The 16,901-nt window shown below is 43.8% G+C and overlaps 1 protein-coding gene across 3 annotated transcripts in view; it reads left to right on the top strand.

Moving 5' to 3' along the window:
* Positions 1-16,901, top strand: part of ZNF469 (zinc finger protein 469) — a 280,478-nt gene that overhangs the window by 159,219 nt on the left and 104,358 nt on the right. The window contains exon 1 of one of the 3 annotated variants that reach the window (XM_035118174.2): positions 10,377-11,954. The exons of the other annotated variants lie outside the window; for them this stretch is intronic. The gene's annotated coding sequence lies outside the window, so the exon portion shown is untranslated. Of the gene's footprint in view, positions 1-10,376; positions 11,955-16,901 lie in introns of those variants that run through there. 3 annotated transcript variants of the gene reach the window in all.

Raw genomic sequence — 16,901 nt, forward strand, 5'->3', positions numbered from 1 at the left:
CTTTAATCTCTTCATAAGGTTTCAACCTCCAACCCTTCTCTGTTTTAATCAGAATCTCTTCGTATGTGGCCCTCCTCCCTTCCATATTCACTTTTTTCACCGTCAATACCTCTACTGGTGAAATCCACCATGGGGTTTTAGTTTCCAGCAGCATCTTATTTCTTTCCCACACTTCATATAGAGACCTTCTTATCACATGATTTGTAAACGCGTTGTGGGATCTCTTTTTGTCGTACCATAGATATGCATGCCACCCAAATCTGTTATTAAATCCTTCCAGATCTAACAAGTCAGGATTACTCAATGTTATCCATTCTTTTAACCAAGACAAACAGTTAAAGCAATTTGCAACCAGGATGCAACCCAGTCCAAAGAGACAGAGTGGATGGGTGCACAGCAGAAAGCTGTTTCTGTCTCCACACCCGCAACAGACTCTAGCAAGTGAGCTAAGCCTCACACTATGTTTGGGTCAGTTTAACTCATTCTGTTGCCTTCATCCAGTAGGTTGGGGCCCTCGGGTGGATCATGAGGTCATCCCAGGCGAGTTGTGGCAAAGCTGTTGCTGCCATATTAGACTCCAGCTAAGGCTGACCACACTACATGTGGTGCCTGTGTAAAATGCCTTCTCCTGATGACACACACATTTGATCGATTTCCATGAGTGCTGCAAAGTGGCAGGAGAGAGGCAAGAGCATTTTTCAGTAAGAAAGATATTTTTGGCCAGCTGTATGCAAGGGACATTCTGTTCACTTTCTAGTCTGTTTCTTTGGTTTTCTAGATTGCTCCCAGAAGTGTCTACTGCTCTGGTTAGCTTGGCTGTGCAGTGCTTGCCATCATTAAATATAAAAAAAACCTACTGGTTTTCAATAGTTTCTTAGTCTTTCAGCTATGAACAAGTGTAAAAATCGCCAATTTTCATTTAGTAGCAATCCTAAGGCAACACTATGTCTATTGCTCTGTGAATTGTCATTTTAGGATTAATAATGTTCTATTAAGTATAACTCAACAGTTAATATGAGAAAGTGGACCCCATGTTGCAGGCTGTCATTGGGCAACAAACTGGCTGCACACTACACACTACACACCATACACCCAAAGAATCGAGGAAACCGTTGTTTGCCCCTCCCAGAACTACGGTTCTTATCACAAATTACAGTTCCCATGATTCCTGGGGGGAAGTGATGTGCCTTTAAGGTGCCTTAAATGCAGTGCTATTTTTCTAGATAAAGAGGTGCCGGAACTCATCATGTACACCTTCCTCGTTCTCTTAGAATGGCAATGGTGCCCACCTGAGAAGTGCCAGAACTGAGTTCCAGTGAGTTCCAGCTGAAAAAGTCCAGCCTAAATATATGGTGTGTGTGCAGCCACTATGAGGTTTGGACAGTCTGTTAGTCTGCCTGCATGTCTGGCACGCTCTTGCCTGATACAGCATGGTTTATTTGCAAGCACTATTTTGTGGATACCATGTTTTAACTCACATCCCCCTAACACCACCAAGTCTTTTGTAGTCTTTAAAAAAGAATGTGTTGGCCCAGCTCTCTCCTGTGTATTTATTCTAAAGTTGCCTTTGTTGCAAGTGAAGGAAGGAAGAAAAGATTTGTTTGCCGGGTTCTGCAAGGACAAAAAGTGGAGAGGTGTGAGGGAGGGAGCTACATTGACCCAACTCATCGTATTCCGCTGACTCCATCACTTTCTGTATTTTCTCAAAGAGTTTAGAAGGAAGGGGTATCACCTATCTACTGCCACATTCACACCATACATTTAAAGATATACAAGCCCACTTTGAACAGTCTTGGCTTCCTCCAAACAATTATGGAGGCTGTGGTTTATTATGGGTATTGAGAGGTGTTTGGAGACCCCCTCTTCCTTTCAGAAAGCAACAGTTCCCATAGTGGTTTAACAATTGATCCCTCTTCACAGGGAACTCTGGGGATTGTAGCTCTGTGACGGGAATGGGGGTCTTCCAACAACTCTCAGCACCCTTTAGAAAATGCAGCTCCCATAATTATTTGGGGCAAACCATGACTTTAAAGTGGGATCGTAGTGTTTTACATGTATGATGTGGCTTGAGTTGTACTCAAGCAGACCCACTGAAATTAATGGGCCTATGTTAGTCGGGGGCATTATTTACTTTGAGTAGGAATAGCATTGCATGCAATCCACAGTCTTTGTGGTTAACTGGGCTGGCTGTGTTTGCTTTTGGGGCAGGTGGTCATTCTCCAGAGTGCGTTGTTGGTGAGATACCTGCCATCATCATTATCCCAGAGATACCCACTCTATTACTGCAGATTTGTTGCGGTGATGCAGATTTGATGGTTAGCTCAGGGCTGTTTCCATTCTTGATTCGCCTTCCTTCCAATTTCACAAGTTATGCAAGATTGGCTGGAAGCAGGAGTCAGGGCGAAGGAAACTGAACTGTCGGCTTCAGCTGAGAAACAGCATCTGAATGCCATTTGCTGTGAATCACCCCTGGAGGGAGCTGCTGCAGTTGCGTTCAAGTCCTGCTTGTGGGCTTTCCAGAGGAGGCATCTGGCTGGCCACTGTGGTAACAGGATGGTAGACTAGAGAGGCGTCCTTTGGCCTAGTGCTGCTGTGGGGCTCTTCTTCTGGTCCTAGGCATCATGAGCTTCAAGGCTATTTCCTTCCCATCCACTGTAGCATCAGGAATAGGAGGAGGCTGAGCAGTGCCAGCCAATCCTTGGGGGATGCAGTGGTTGTGTTGTACTCATGCTGGTCAATAAACAAAGCGATTAGGCTGGTGATTCTCTGTGGCTTTTTGCTTCTCCTATACTTACTGGCTTCGTGACTGCTGTGTTGTTGTTTTTTGTTTAAATAAACAAATACCCCACTTCTTTTTCTGCTAAAGGCACTTGGGTTAGTCATAATTAATAAACCCCAGTCAGTCAGATATCATCAATAAAGTATGAGTGCAGTAAAGAGAAATATATTATATTGCTGCATTTGCTATAATAAAACTGCATACCCTCCAACATGGCATCCTATTCGATAATAATAATAATACCCCACCCATCTGGCTGGGTTGCTTTAGTCATTCTGGGTGGCTTCCAACATATATAAAAACATTAAACATCCAAAAACTTCCCTATACAGGACTGCCTTCAGATGGCTCAGGGGTCGTATAACTCTATACCCTCTAACATTTCTCCAATGAAATAGGGACATCCTACCATACACTCCAATTTTTCTCCGATGAAAATAGGGACTTTTTAAGGCAAAATGGGACATTTTGGGAACAAATCAGAAAGTGGGATGGCTTCTGTAAATCCAGAACTGTCCCTGGAAAACAGGGACACTTGGAGGTTCTGAAACTGTTGTTAAATGCCTGTCCATTGGGGGGGTGAGGGGGGGTCTCAAAGTAGGTAACTCTGACTTTCTTTGTAGCACTGCATAGGGAAAGAACTGCAATTCAGTTGTAAGGCATCTGCTTTGCTTGCCAATGGGTCCCGGGTTCAATCCCTGGTGCTTCTGTTGAAGATTCATTCCCCGTGTCTGCTGTCATGGGATTGTTGTCTATCACATGATGGTATATGTTTTTATTCCACAGTGGGAAGTGATGAAGACAGGATGTTTGTGTTACTGTGTTTCCTGAAGTGGGACTAGTATCCTTTGTTCTTTCTCTTTGCTGTCTGATGCTAGAGAGAGAGGGAACCATGTTGCAATACTTCAAGTGTATTTTATGTAAATAAACGTAGATTAGCCAAATGCTGTGCTACTGAGTTCTTTTATGCAATTGCGAACACTCTGTGGATCCCTGAGTGTACTGATATCAGTTGGCATCAGTCGCTGTGATGTTCAGGCTGGAGAATGCTTTTGAATCTCCCGAACGATCGACCAGGAGGGAGGGAACATGCCAGTCAGGCATGTGTCTCTGCCAGGGTCCTACTCATATGTAAGGGATCCTAACAGCTTCCACGCAGGAATCAAAAAGACACACACTGCAGCTGCCTGAAACCCTGGAGAGCTCTCTGGAGTTGCTTCTCCCTGCAAAAAAAGGACGACCTTCAGCCATCTTTTTTAAACACGCACACAAAAACCACAAAAACCATCAAGCTTCTAGTGCCTAGTTAGGAATGTGGGCCCCATCCCATAGCTAAGCCTAGTTCAAAGTAAGGGCTTATCCATACTTCCTCTGCTCTTTAGCTCTCAATAGAGCAAAAGGCAATTTGAGTTATCTCCAGATTGACATTTGCTCCGATTTAGCACTGAAAAGTGGGTTTTCCCTGGGAATGGAGCAAGGCAAGGGGAAAACTGCTTGAACCCGTGCTTTCTAGGCATGGGATAAGCAGAAGTGTGGATGAGCCCTAAGCCTATTTGTATTGCATCATTCTGTGGGTCAGAATGGACAGCCCTGGGCTCTCTCCTGACAGCTCCTTGTCTCTTTGTCCACCCCAGAATGCCGGATCATGGACAGAATACCAAGCCCCACCCTTGTGTGATAATCCTGCAGGCATGCAGAATACTCCCTTAAGAGCTGGCTACATGCTGGAATGGTCCCCCCCCTTTACATACCAGGGCTGCACTTACGCCAGGTGTGAAGCTGACAGGTCCTTCAACTGCATTGGATTTCTTGGGAACTGAGGAAGCTTTGCTGCACCCCAGGATGTTTGGGCTGGCGTCCATGAAATGCAGCTGGAAAACTTGCAAGAGAACTCTTGCGGCAACCTGCTGAGAAACCCGGGTGTGAGGGGAAGATGTCCTCGCTGACACACTCTGTAAAATATGTGACCTGCACGGGCAGACTGCTATGGACAACAGAGCCAGCCTATGGCTCCATCTTCAAAAGAAAGGCAAAATATTTGAGATGAAGGGTCTGTTGGGCTGGGTGTTCTGCCAGTGCAGAATGTAATCCTGGGCACAGAATCCAGTGCCCCAAACATTTCAGCTTCAAATAAAGAAAAGAAAGAAAGTTCGAGTTTCTAGTCCCTGGCGAGCAGCAGGTTGGGCTAGAAGCCTGCTTTGAATATGGCCTCTAATCCCGGCGCTCCTCCCCCCCTCTTTTCATACCTTGCTGCAGTAGATCATGCATCCACACTATTTTTCTTTTACTTCTTGGTTTGCAGCTGGTGGGGGGAGGCAGTCAGGGGCAGGATTTGGTGTAAGGAACTTTTCTATGCCTTCAAATATAAACCTGAAAGTATATGCAATGTCTTCTGGCTCCCGGGTCACAGTCATCATGTATCTGCTATGCAATGCCTCTATATAATAACTGAACTTTGGGGGTAGGAACAGAGAGTGCTGTTGTACTCAGGATCTGTTTTGGAGCTTCCCATAGGTGTCTGGTTGGTCACTTTGAGAAGAGGATGCTGCACCACATGGGCCATTGGCCCAATGCAGATTGAGAGCTCTTCTTATGCTCTTATTTGATGCGTTGAAACCAGAAATGAGAATGAAAAAGGGGAGTAATGAGCAGTATTCATGGTGATCAGGAGATGGCACAGTGTACCTTGCTTTATGGAACATATTAGTGCATCTCGCTCAGTTTTGTGTACAACATGGTGTTTTGGGCTGTAGTTCAACATCAGTCCTGGTCAGAACAGCGATGGTTCAATTCAAAGCATGAATGCTCTACCTTTGAGCTATGTTCCTTCCCTGCACTAAGTTTCTTCTTTCCCATGGCTAGCAGAAGCCAAAATTAATTTTATGCATGTTTGCACATGTTATAGAGGCTGAAAAATTAATTTTTCTGGTGCACAGAATCAGCATTGTGTTTTTTGCATGGAGTATACACAAAGTGGTAGAAAGATGGAGGCTGGGAGTCCCGAAAATGTATTGTTCCTCAGGAACCAGGAATGGGGGTCCTGTAGTAAGAGTGGCGTGTTTGGGTGGGTCGTGCTGTACCGTGAGCTTCCCATAGGTGACAGCAGCGCAGTCAGGGTGCCATAGCGCTGGTTCGTACATCCTTGATCTGTCTTGAATCTCCAGCGTGGCACTACGGACCTCCTCTCCCTGCTCTTGCCTCCAGCCTGTCTTCCTAGTGGAGAAAATACCTGGATGGTTCTACCCCCAAATCATGACCTACCTCACAGGATTGTTGTGAGGATTAAAGGAACTGTGTATGCCACCTTGAGCTCACTGGAGAAAAAGTTGAGATATAAACCCAATAGATAATAATAGGTAATATTATAAGAGATAACAGTAACAACTACTACTTCCAAATCTTAAGCTTGCCACTTATTTATTTATTTAGATTTCAGTTATTTGAAAACATTCATACACCGCTTAATTTTTTTTATAAAAAAAATCTCCAAATGATGTACAATATAGGAGCAGTGGTACCAGTAAAAGTGAAAGTACAACTTAGAACCAATAAAATAGCAGCATAAAAATAAGAATTCAGATGATTCAAACGCGTGAATATGTAAAACAGAATCCAGTAGTTTTATGAGCCATTTCATCAGACTTAATGTCTTTTTAGCACCTGTGCAAAGGATAGAAATTCAACAGGCAGAGTATTCGCCAGTGTAGCATGACCATGACAGTGAAAGCGTCATCTGTTGAACCATGTCACGCTTATGCTGCCAGGGGAGGAAGTAAATGGAATGCAGGTGAGGTTTCCTACATGTCAGGCCTGTAGCTTAACACAGGCTGCATTTCCTGCCAGAGAAATCCTCAGCAAGCCTGACGTGGGGGGCGGGGGTGGTGGTGGGAGCGATCCATGCGTTAGGAGTGAAACACTTTAGACTCTCCAGGTTTCCATTCCAGAGGGAGCCCCACATCTCCCTAACTTTGGATTCCTCTCAGCCTCTCAGAGCATCTCAGCACACAGCTGAGGCTGTGAATCAGTTGTCAAATATGTGGGTCATCTCCTGTGCAGTGAAATGGATGTCCAAGAGAGCCTCGCTTCCCTGAGGTCATTCCTGTTCTGTCCGAACACGGCCTCCAGTATTGCTGGGTCCTGCAGCTGTTCTTCTCACCATTGCGCCTTTATGCACTCTCACCGCTCCTGCACATGAGGCCTCGATTAGGTTTCAAAGCTTCCTGGGGGCCAGTTTTTCTTTTGTTTTGGGTAGGTTTTTTTGTAGCATTTGTAGCGGAGGGGTGCTAATTGAATAAGAGTGTGGGAGGGACTGTGTTTTTGTTGTAATGCTAATCGGGTGACATTAATGCTTCCAGGGTCGATGGTGTTGGCCCGAGCTGTGATAGTTCTGGGCAGATCGCCCAGTGCCACATGTGTGGAAGAGGGTGCACACACACACACATGCCAGTTGTGTGGTGCTTTTGAGTCATGCTGGCAGTATGTGACGGTTGTAAGTTGATGACACTGATTTAGAGCTGAAAGAAGCTCAAAGGCAGATTTATTATAATTACTAATTAAAATTGAATTATTAATTAAATTATTGATTAATATTAATATCATTTAATATTGTTGAAGGAATCTTCCAGTCTCCTTCCGACCCTCCTTTGTTAACCCACTGCTTCCTTCACCTTCCAGTATGAACTAATTATATAGTTTCGTTCGGTGTTAACTGAGCCGAAATTTATCAGAATGGAACTTTCTGAGAATTTTCTTTTTTCTTTTTATTAAAGCTTTTCTTGAGTTACAGAAATATATGCAATGTCTCTCATAACATGTTTACAAATCAGTTTCATTTTTTGAGACATTGGGAAGAAAGAAGGGGGTAGAAGTAGATGGGGGGAGATGGGAGGTCAGGTAACGATGTTTCTATTTTACTTAATATATTGGGGGGGGGTTGTCAGCGTCGCTTGTGCAGGTTCTCTGTTGTTCCCTTGTGTTCCTTTGGTGGTGAGAGAGGTTGGGGTCGTCCTAGGGTATGGTTATTCATTTGTGGTTGGCTGTAGTGGTTTTTGTTTCATGTGTGAGTGGGGTGGGTGGGTGTTTTGGATCAGGTTAGCCATATTGATTTGCATGCTGTTGGTGGATTTTTGCCATTGTCCTGTTGGGCTGTGTATGTGATAAAGGGGAACCATACCGGGGTGAAGTCGTCTTCTTCTATTTGTCCCCGTGTCAGTTTCAGCTTATTGGTTAATTTTTCTAGTAGGGCTGTTTCCCATACTATTTGATACCATTGGTCCATGCTTACTCCTGACAGGTCTTTCCAGTGTCTGGTTATTGTGCTTCTGGTTGCGGAGAGTAAGTGGGTTATGAGTTCTTTGTAGTGTACTTGGGCATTATTGTCTTGGAAAATGTTTAGTAAGGCCAATTCTGGGGTCATTTCTAATGTTTGCTTGGTTATTTTACTTATTTCCCGTATGGTTGTCTAGAATAGACTTACTTATTTCCCGTATGTTGTCTAGAATAGTTGAATTTTGGGGCACTCCCACCACATGTGGAAATATGTGCCTGTTAAGGTGCACCCTCTCCGGCAATTTTGTGAGGTTCCTGGGCGTATTAGCGCTAGTTTTCTTGGTGTTGGGTACCACCTGTAGGTGAGTTTTAGAGTGAGTTCTTTCCTTTTTGCTGATATGGATTTAAAGGGTTTAGACCACATTTTGGTCCATTGAGTGGGGTTAATCTCATAGCCTATGTCGTCTTCCCATTGTCTTTTGATTGTGTCTAGGGGACTCATGGGATTTTGTAGTAGTATTTTATATATTGCAGATACCATCCCTGAGGTTTATTTTTTTGCCATATCCCTGATTGTTAGAGAATTCTACATTCCGTTGATGAATATTTGGCCAAATCCCCTCCTCTGCCTGTAAACAGGGTGAAGATTTTTTTTGGGGGGGGGGTTCTTTTTCCCTTTTTTAGCTCAGAACCCCTAATCTTGATTACCATTCAAACAAATATAATCAAATTTAGTGATAAATTGCTATTCAAAAGTTTAAATTTGCATCTCCTGCCAAAGTTCTCTTGGTGTCATTTGGGTCAACAACAGAGTGCCCCTGAAGACTGAAATATTCTCCCACTTCTTTCTGGAAGTTCTCATATTAATGTTCTGTAACAGGGTTGCTTGAGAGGATGTAGGGATAGAGTTTGCCATCTGGGTTTCTTTGCAGGGGCTAGTCCTTTTTGTTGACCTTTCATAGCTGCTGAGTGTTCTTAAAAAGAAAAGAAAAAAGATTTAGAGCTAGAAATTGCAGCTTGTGGAAAACGTGATTTGACCACTGTTCTCTAACCAGGTGGGGGAGAAATCAAAATGTATCTAATCCACATGATGCAAATACTGTAAAAGCGAACAACATGTGATACTCCTGGAGGGGATGTTTCAAGAGGGCATTCCATACATCTGTACTGTTTACACACAATTTAAAAGCTGGAGTGCTGAGTGCCGTCTTGGATCACATTCAAGGACATTTTAACTGTTGCAGCCATGTGGTGTGACACATGGCCTTGATGCTGTGGCACAGCTGTCATGTTTAAATGTACCGCACAGCATTGGATCATTGTCCCCCGTCCCCCCCATACTGGGATGGGCATCACTTTCATGTTAATGATGCATGTTTCTATTGATTTATTATTGATTGAATTTCTATTCCACCCTTCCTTTCCAAAGGAGCTCAGCAAACAAAAGTAGTAAAATAATTAAACATAAAATGAAAACACATTTATAACTTTTTAAAACATCAAAGGACGTCTCAAAACATTTAAAAACAGTCTCTCTCGCAGCTAATAATTTGCAGGTTATCAGCAGTGGTATGTTTCAGCCATCAAATGCCTGGGTGAACAGGAATGCTTTTCAATTCCTCCTGAATGTTAATAACAAGGGAGGCAGACACACTTTGCCAAGGAGGGCATTCTACAAATGGAGAGCCACCGACAAGAAGGCCCTGTTGTGAGTCAATGCCAACTGTGCAACATTGGTCATGGCCTTTCAGTTCCAAGCTTTTGAATGTTACAGGGGGGGGGGCAGAATCCACAGGAAGCTGGCCCTCACAGCAGCATCTGTTTAAAGAGCACTTTGCTGATGGAATGTTGGGATATCCTGTAATTTTCCTGAGTTCTACTTCCTGAAGCATAAGGAGAGCTGGTTTCCATAGGTGGACAAAGACACCCTGGAAAAGGGAAGAGGGACCTGTATTTATGCAGCATTCAGGAGCCAAAATCTTTTCCATTCTAGTCTCCCAAAGGTTAATATCATTCTTCAATTGATTCCTCTCTCCTGGGTTGATTAAAATATTCAGAAGGTTCCTATGGCCTCTCATGGGATATGTCATCTCATTAGAAATTGCTCATTTGGAAGCCAGGAAACCCTCTGTGTTGACCAGTGACATGTCAAGTCAGGATGAGGGGGGTATCCAGAGGCATTCAGACTATTATCTGTCAGCTGGAGCCGTGGGCAGTGTGCTGGGAACAGAGGAAACTTATCCAGAGTTGGACCATTGTTCCTTCTAGCAAAGCTTTTCCTGGGATCAGGGCCAGCCCTTCCTTTTGACAGAGTGGGGTGGCTGCCTCGGGTGACACCAACTGGGAGTGGTGACCTCCCGGCTGTTTCTCCTGAGCACTTTGGCTTCTGTTGGAGGGCAAGGCTGTGTGTGCCACATTATCTGTCCTGCTGCCTTTGGGTATTGGACTGAGATTGAACTACCAACCCAGTTGGCTTCTGCACATGGAATGATGCAGGTACCACCTTGTCCTTCACCTCAGAGTAGCAAAAGGTTTTGGGCTAGACCTGCCAGGCTTTCAAGCGGGATAGTGGTGGTGTCTTTCCCAGCCCTGCCTGAGATGTTGGTAATTGAACCTGAGAACTTCTGTGTGCAAAGTTACTTGGACATACATAGTCCCTCCTTGAATTTGGGGGAACCCCACCAGCGAGAGCTGGATTAGTGGCAAGGCTACTATAGAACGGATGATAAGGCTGTCAATGGGTACTTGTCACAGTCTATGTTCTACCTCCACGACTGGTTTTCAGTGGCCACACGGCTGACTATGAACATCCAAAAGCCTGATCGGCCTGCCTGGAAGGGGCTGTTTTTGGCATCTCCATGCTAGAAATGCAGTAAGAGACTGTACGGGTCAAAGAGTTACGATGCAAGGCCCCAGAACATAGTCTAGCACTAGTCTGCCCCTGTCTCATTTCAGCCACCTTTGGGTTAGGAATATGTTTCCAGGCGATGAGCCATGGACATCGATAGGATTTATTGCTCTTGGCCCATGTGCTGGAGTTCGAGCTCTCACTCTTGTGTTCTTCTCCCCACCTTCACCCAATGCTCCCTTCTTCTCACCTCACTGGAATTTTGCCTCTCCTCTCAGAGAGTGAGGAAATGGTTAAGCACTCCAGAATTTTGATTAGCAGAGAGCCTTAAAGTCAGTTTTAAAAAAGAAAGCAGAAAAGACAGTCTGAGGGAACTATCAGAAGCATGCTAATGAGGTGAAGTCATCAGCAGACACCAGAGAGGCTTTTTCGTGCCTCTTCCTCTGAGGACGAGGACGACGGTCACACTGTAGGACCTGTAGAAGGATGGCTGCAGGTGGGCTGCCCTGCAGAAGAGCGACGGGCAGAAGCCTGCCATGGGGAGAGACTCCCTGCCTTCTTGGAAACCTGGACTTCGTTGCTTTTTAACCCAGTGATCTCTCTCTCTATCCAGAATCTGAGTGCTTTCCCCCAGTCCTGAAGGCTGTCGCAGGGAGGGAATAGCACCAGGAAAAAGGGAGAACGTGGGTCTGCAAAACAGAGGGAAGTGGGAGCATTGCTTTGGAAGGAAGAGCTCCTCACCGCTGCTGGGTGGATTGTGGAACGGCCTGGGGTGAGCGCTTGCTGCTCCGAATGTTTTTGTCTATATTTTTAAAATAAAAAAAGTTAAAAATCTGCAAACGGCAAGGCTCCCCATAAGCTGTGCACCTGGAAATCTACCCCTGCTGCAAAGAAGCCCTGTGGGTTCTGTAAGGCAACACCGGGCGAAGGAGCACCGCTCACTGATGTTATCCGCTAAGCCTGAGCAGGTAGGGGAATTAACCCCCATGCCAGACAGTCAGGGGGGAATCCCCTCTCTGCACTTCAGAAGGGAGCGCATCAAAGAAATAGACCAGAAAGGTAATTAAAATCTGGTTTGTATGTTGCAGATTTGGAAATTAGCTTGTGTTACCTCTTGGGAATAAATACCAGGGAATTTAACAGGTCCTCAGAAATAAGCATCTGTATCCCGTCTGTGGTTTTGTTTTTTTAAATAGACTTTCCTGTTAATGTGTACTGCATGTATGAAATGGAGAACTGTGAAATCACTTCTCTCTTCCCATTTTCTCCCCACCCCTCCACCCCTTCCTTTCTTAAAAAGTGCCGCAGGGTTAATGGTTCAGTTCAGGGGTTAAAAGCCAAAGAAAATGTTTTCATTCAAGCCAACGGAGCCAATCCCTCAGGGACCTTCTCCTCTGCAAGCTCCGTTGCAATTAATGGGCTAGAGCACAGCAAGGGTGCCATTCATTCCCACGGGCAGGAGAAGTTATTGATGGACAGATTGGACTCGATGGGTGCAGGCCAATTTAGTTGCACTTAGTTCCTGCTGAAATCAAGGGGACTTTGAGTTGTAGCTAACTTTTGCCCCATGGGTTTCAATGGGGCTTTAAGTTCAGCTGTGTCTGGATCCAGCCCACTGTCTTCGTGCTAAAGCCAGCAGAGCACAGATGCTTTCAAAGAAAACTCTGCAGCACTTTTCAGTTCCTAGATTACCGTACCTCAATAGACATTCCCTTTCTGCAGGCATGCATTTTCTGCCACTTAAGCTTGTGAAGCAAAAATGTACCAACAAGAAACGTGCCTTTTAATCCACGCCTATGTGTCAATTAAATGGATATGCTTAAGTTCACCAGGCATGTGTAACTGTGGCCTGGACGGCTGCCAAGGATTCCGCTTTTCAATTAGCTTGCATTAACCCTTTGGGGAACCCTGAGCATTTTGAATTTATTTATTAGAATTCCTTGTTTTATTATTTTTCAAGGTTCCCATTGCTTGTCAGTGCTTAGGAGAAAAGAAAAACAATCCCTTTTGAAATCAAGCTAGCATCTCTTCAGGGCAGCAAGTCAATATCTTTTAGGAAACCATTTGCGATTCAAAATAACAAGAAATTGTTAAACACTTACAACAAAAACAAACAAACTATTTTGCTTTTTATAGATCATATCAAACAGGCTATTTTCTTATAGTTGCCATAAAGCATACATATCATTTTATTTCCAAACAGTTTGCGATGGTGCATTGGGCAGAAAGTGTTTAGATATTAACATTCCTTAAAAGAACATGTGATTATAAGAGTTATGAGCTGATATCTGATTTTGTATACAGGAAAACTTTTGTTTTTAATAAAAGTGTTACTCAATTGCAGGGTCTAAACACGCTATGGAAACTTTTGTTTGCTTTGAAGAGAGAGAGAGAAAATCAGACTCCACCACCTGCAATTGATGAGGCTATATCTGATGTGTTGTGGCTAGTAAAGGCATTTCAAATATAAACTTTTAATAATATAGCATTGCCAGTTACTTAGGAGGGATTTTGGAGGTGGTGTCTGGGATTAATATTTTTCTATTAAAAATGGAAGTTACTTGCCATTCCTATGGCAGCAGGATTCGACACACGGTCCAGTGGGGAGAAAATGGGAAATATGCACGATATAACCACATTAATGCAAAGAGGGAGACACGCTTGTTGTTTCTACTGCAACAGATTAAGGGTGGTTCCAGGAGACCTGTTTATTGAGCATTTATTCTGGCTTCTTTGCATGGAGATTAAGTGATGTTGACTATTTAATGAGCATTCTCTCTCTCTCTCTCTCTCTCTCTCTCTCTCTCTCTCTCTCTCTCTCTCTCTCTCTTTTGGCGGGAAGCATGGATGACATTGTATTATCACACATTTCCCGAGGCCTTTTTCTGTCACTTATTACATAAACCTTATTGCAAAAAACAACAACAACAAAAAAAACCAGCCACGTTTGGGGGGAGTGGGTTTCATTGTGGAAGACTTACCAATCAACCATAATTCTGCAACCTGAATTTTCCAGTACGTGATTGAATCCCAGTCCCAAATAGTGACCATTTGGAAGTATTATTAAGAGCCTTGCAGCACTACTGCATTTATTCCATCATAAGCTTTTGTCAACCTGGGTTCAGTTTCTTTGAACCCGGAAGCTGCCTCTGATCCACATGCTGGATTGCAATCCATCAGGATGTTTTTTTTCATCCCCACCTAAACTGCACCTTTGGGCACCTCCAAAACATTACCGTACAGTTCCTGTAGGAGTAGCTCTACCTGCTACTCAACTCCCTCCTGTGTGGGCTGCCCTCATTGCCACATTAGAAAGCTCCCATCCAAAATTCCATTGCTAGCTACCAAACATCAGGCCAAGTTCGATTAACGATGGGACGTGGGATTTTACGCTGCATAGAGATCCTAAAAAGTGAAAATTGCGCAAAGGGTTGTATCCAGCAAGCCCTCCTCAGAGCAAACCCACTGAAATGATTGGATTTAAGTTAGTCATATCCATCAACTTCAGTGGGTCTACTCTGAGCAGGAACTAGCATTAGATGTTCCGAACTTTTCATTGTGGTGAAGAAGGTTTGATGGTTTCTGTCCTCAGAGCAAAAGCAAACCGTGCTGGATGACTTCAAGCAAATTTCTGTTTGTAAGGTAGGAGGATGGACTTTTGGGGGTCTTCTTCATCCGGACACACAATAAAAGTAATATTTAGGAATGAGGATTATGGAGGCTTTTGACAAGGAGAGTTTTGGTTGTGTCTTGCTTATTGCAGAGTTTTAACCTGTGAAATCTGATCCAGGGCAAGCGTCTAAGATTCTGTCGGGGGAAATACCGCCAGTTCGGTACCCAGCAGGTTTTGCTCAGTAACAACCGCTGTTAATTAATTCACAAGGTCAAAATAGTCACAGGGCCATATCCAACTAACCTCTACACAGAGTAGACCCAGTGAAATGAATGACATTAATTTAGCCATGTCTATTATTTTCAGTGGATCTAACTCTGAGTAGGACTAGCATTTGCTCCAGCCCACAGTCTCAAGGATCTCCCATGTGAGATTTGTCCGATCTATTTCAGAGAGTTGACTTGATTCACTATTGAGCTCCATATCAAAATGCTCCAGCATGCGTGGAGCATCACATATGGGGCAGCTGCCACATTACCTTTCACAGATCACGTCAAATCCCTCCATGTGCACTGTGGAGATTTCTCGCACTGTGTTGTAGATGAAGAATGTCTTTGCTTAGGAGAGAACTAGACAAGCGCTCTGTCCGTGCATCAGAATCTCGTAGGAACGTTCCAAAGCTATTGCGGTTTTCATGGCTGCTGAGTTTGCCATTGTTATTTTGCTCTGTTATTATTATCCTTCTGTAGCTATTTTTATTAACTTAAAGTTTGTTTTTATGGATGTTTGCACCCACTGTGTAGGTTTTATCCTTTTATTCAAAAGCTGGCAGAAAACAAGGTGTTCTTTTTTTACAGACCTGTTTAATAATAGTTTAATAGTTTTTAAAACAACAGCAGCAAATGGATTTTTATTTTTATTTTTGGTTTTTTGTTTGTAAGGGGCTTTGGGAGCCAGATGGTCCCAAAGCAGGGTATGCCTTTTTAAATGAAATAAATAAAACCAACCACAAATAAATTCATATACTGTACCGTATTTCCCCACTGCAACAGATGTTGAGAGTGACACATTGCCATGGTTAAGTTTACATTCTCTGGGGGAAGGCCCTGGTTCCAAAACTGCCTATTTAGGTTTAGCAAGGCCATCTTCTCCCAGCCTCAGTCTTTTCTGTCTGTAATTTGGAGATACTGGCCCAACAGAAGTGGCAAGCTTGAAGATTACTGTGATGGTGTGTGCGAAATGTGTTGAGAACTCTGAAACCTTCTATATAAATGCTAGTTTATGTATTTAAGAAATGTTTTAGGCTGCGGGGCATAACAGTGATAAAACAGCAGTGTGTAAAACTGCAATTAAAACAGATGTGGTTCAATCGAGACAGCAATAAAATAAAATAAACAAAGCAGATAAAACAGTGTTAACACCCACTCCCATTACATGCTGGAATGCATAGGCAAATAAAAATGTCCTTCCTGGAATAAAACCACAGTTGCGCCAAGGAAGCCTCCCTGAAGAGGGCATTTCATAGAGCAAGAGATGCTATGGCTGAAAAGCGTCTCTCCCCAGACATCGCCTACTTAATTCCAGGTAGATGGGGGACCCAAAAGAGGACCCCTTCAGATAATGAATGCAGGGTCCCTCCCAAATGTTCATGTTTCCCCCACCACCGCGCCCAGCAAAATGCGGCCTGGCTTTCTTTCTAGAGGCATGCATAGGGATGGGCAAATCCGTCATTTTAGTCTCTCTCAGTTGCTTTAAGTTCAGTTCTTTACATCTCCACATCTGTTTGTGTATTTGTTTTTTGGCAGGGGCTGTCCTCATGAATATTTGTAAGCATTGTAGTGTGACTGGAGCAAGGCAGTTTCTTTTAATGTAATGCTTTTCTGTATGTTCTTGCACTAATATGCATTTTTATGCACGTTGAACTTTAATGTATGCCTTTCTGTAGACATTACTTGGCTGGAGAACTGTGTTGCAAAATTCAGGAAAGTGAATTTTTAGGGAAATTCACAGTAAAATTCTGACAAATTTCCATGAGGAATTTTTTTCTATTTTTTTTTTAAAAAGAATCTACAACCTGCTGTGGGAATGTGAAGAACTGAACTTGAGATCGGAAAAATGAGAAACAAAGAAACTGAAACTTACAAATTCAGCCATCCTTAGAACACAGGTTCATTTTCGGGGTGCAGTCAAGTTCGTGCCTGTGAGGGGGAAACAGTACAGAGAGCCCCCGCCCATCTTGAGGAGCAGTTCGTCCAATAGCAGCGGAGCTAGCGGGGAGGAGGAAGAGTCCAGTGGGGAAGGAGGAAGTAGGGGACAGGGCTCTGGCAGGATAGCAGAGCCTCTGTTGCACGTGAGAGAGGAAGAGAGAGCAGGGGAAAGGGGGGAGAAGGAAA

Source organism: Zootoca vivipara, chromosome 6, assembly GCF_963506605.1.
Source record: "Zootoca vivipara chromosome 6, rZooViv1.1, whole genome shotgun sequence".
Taxonomy (NCBI): domain Eukaryota; kingdom Metazoa; phylum Chordata; class Lepidosauria; order Squamata; family Lacertidae; genus Zootoca; species Zootoca vivipara.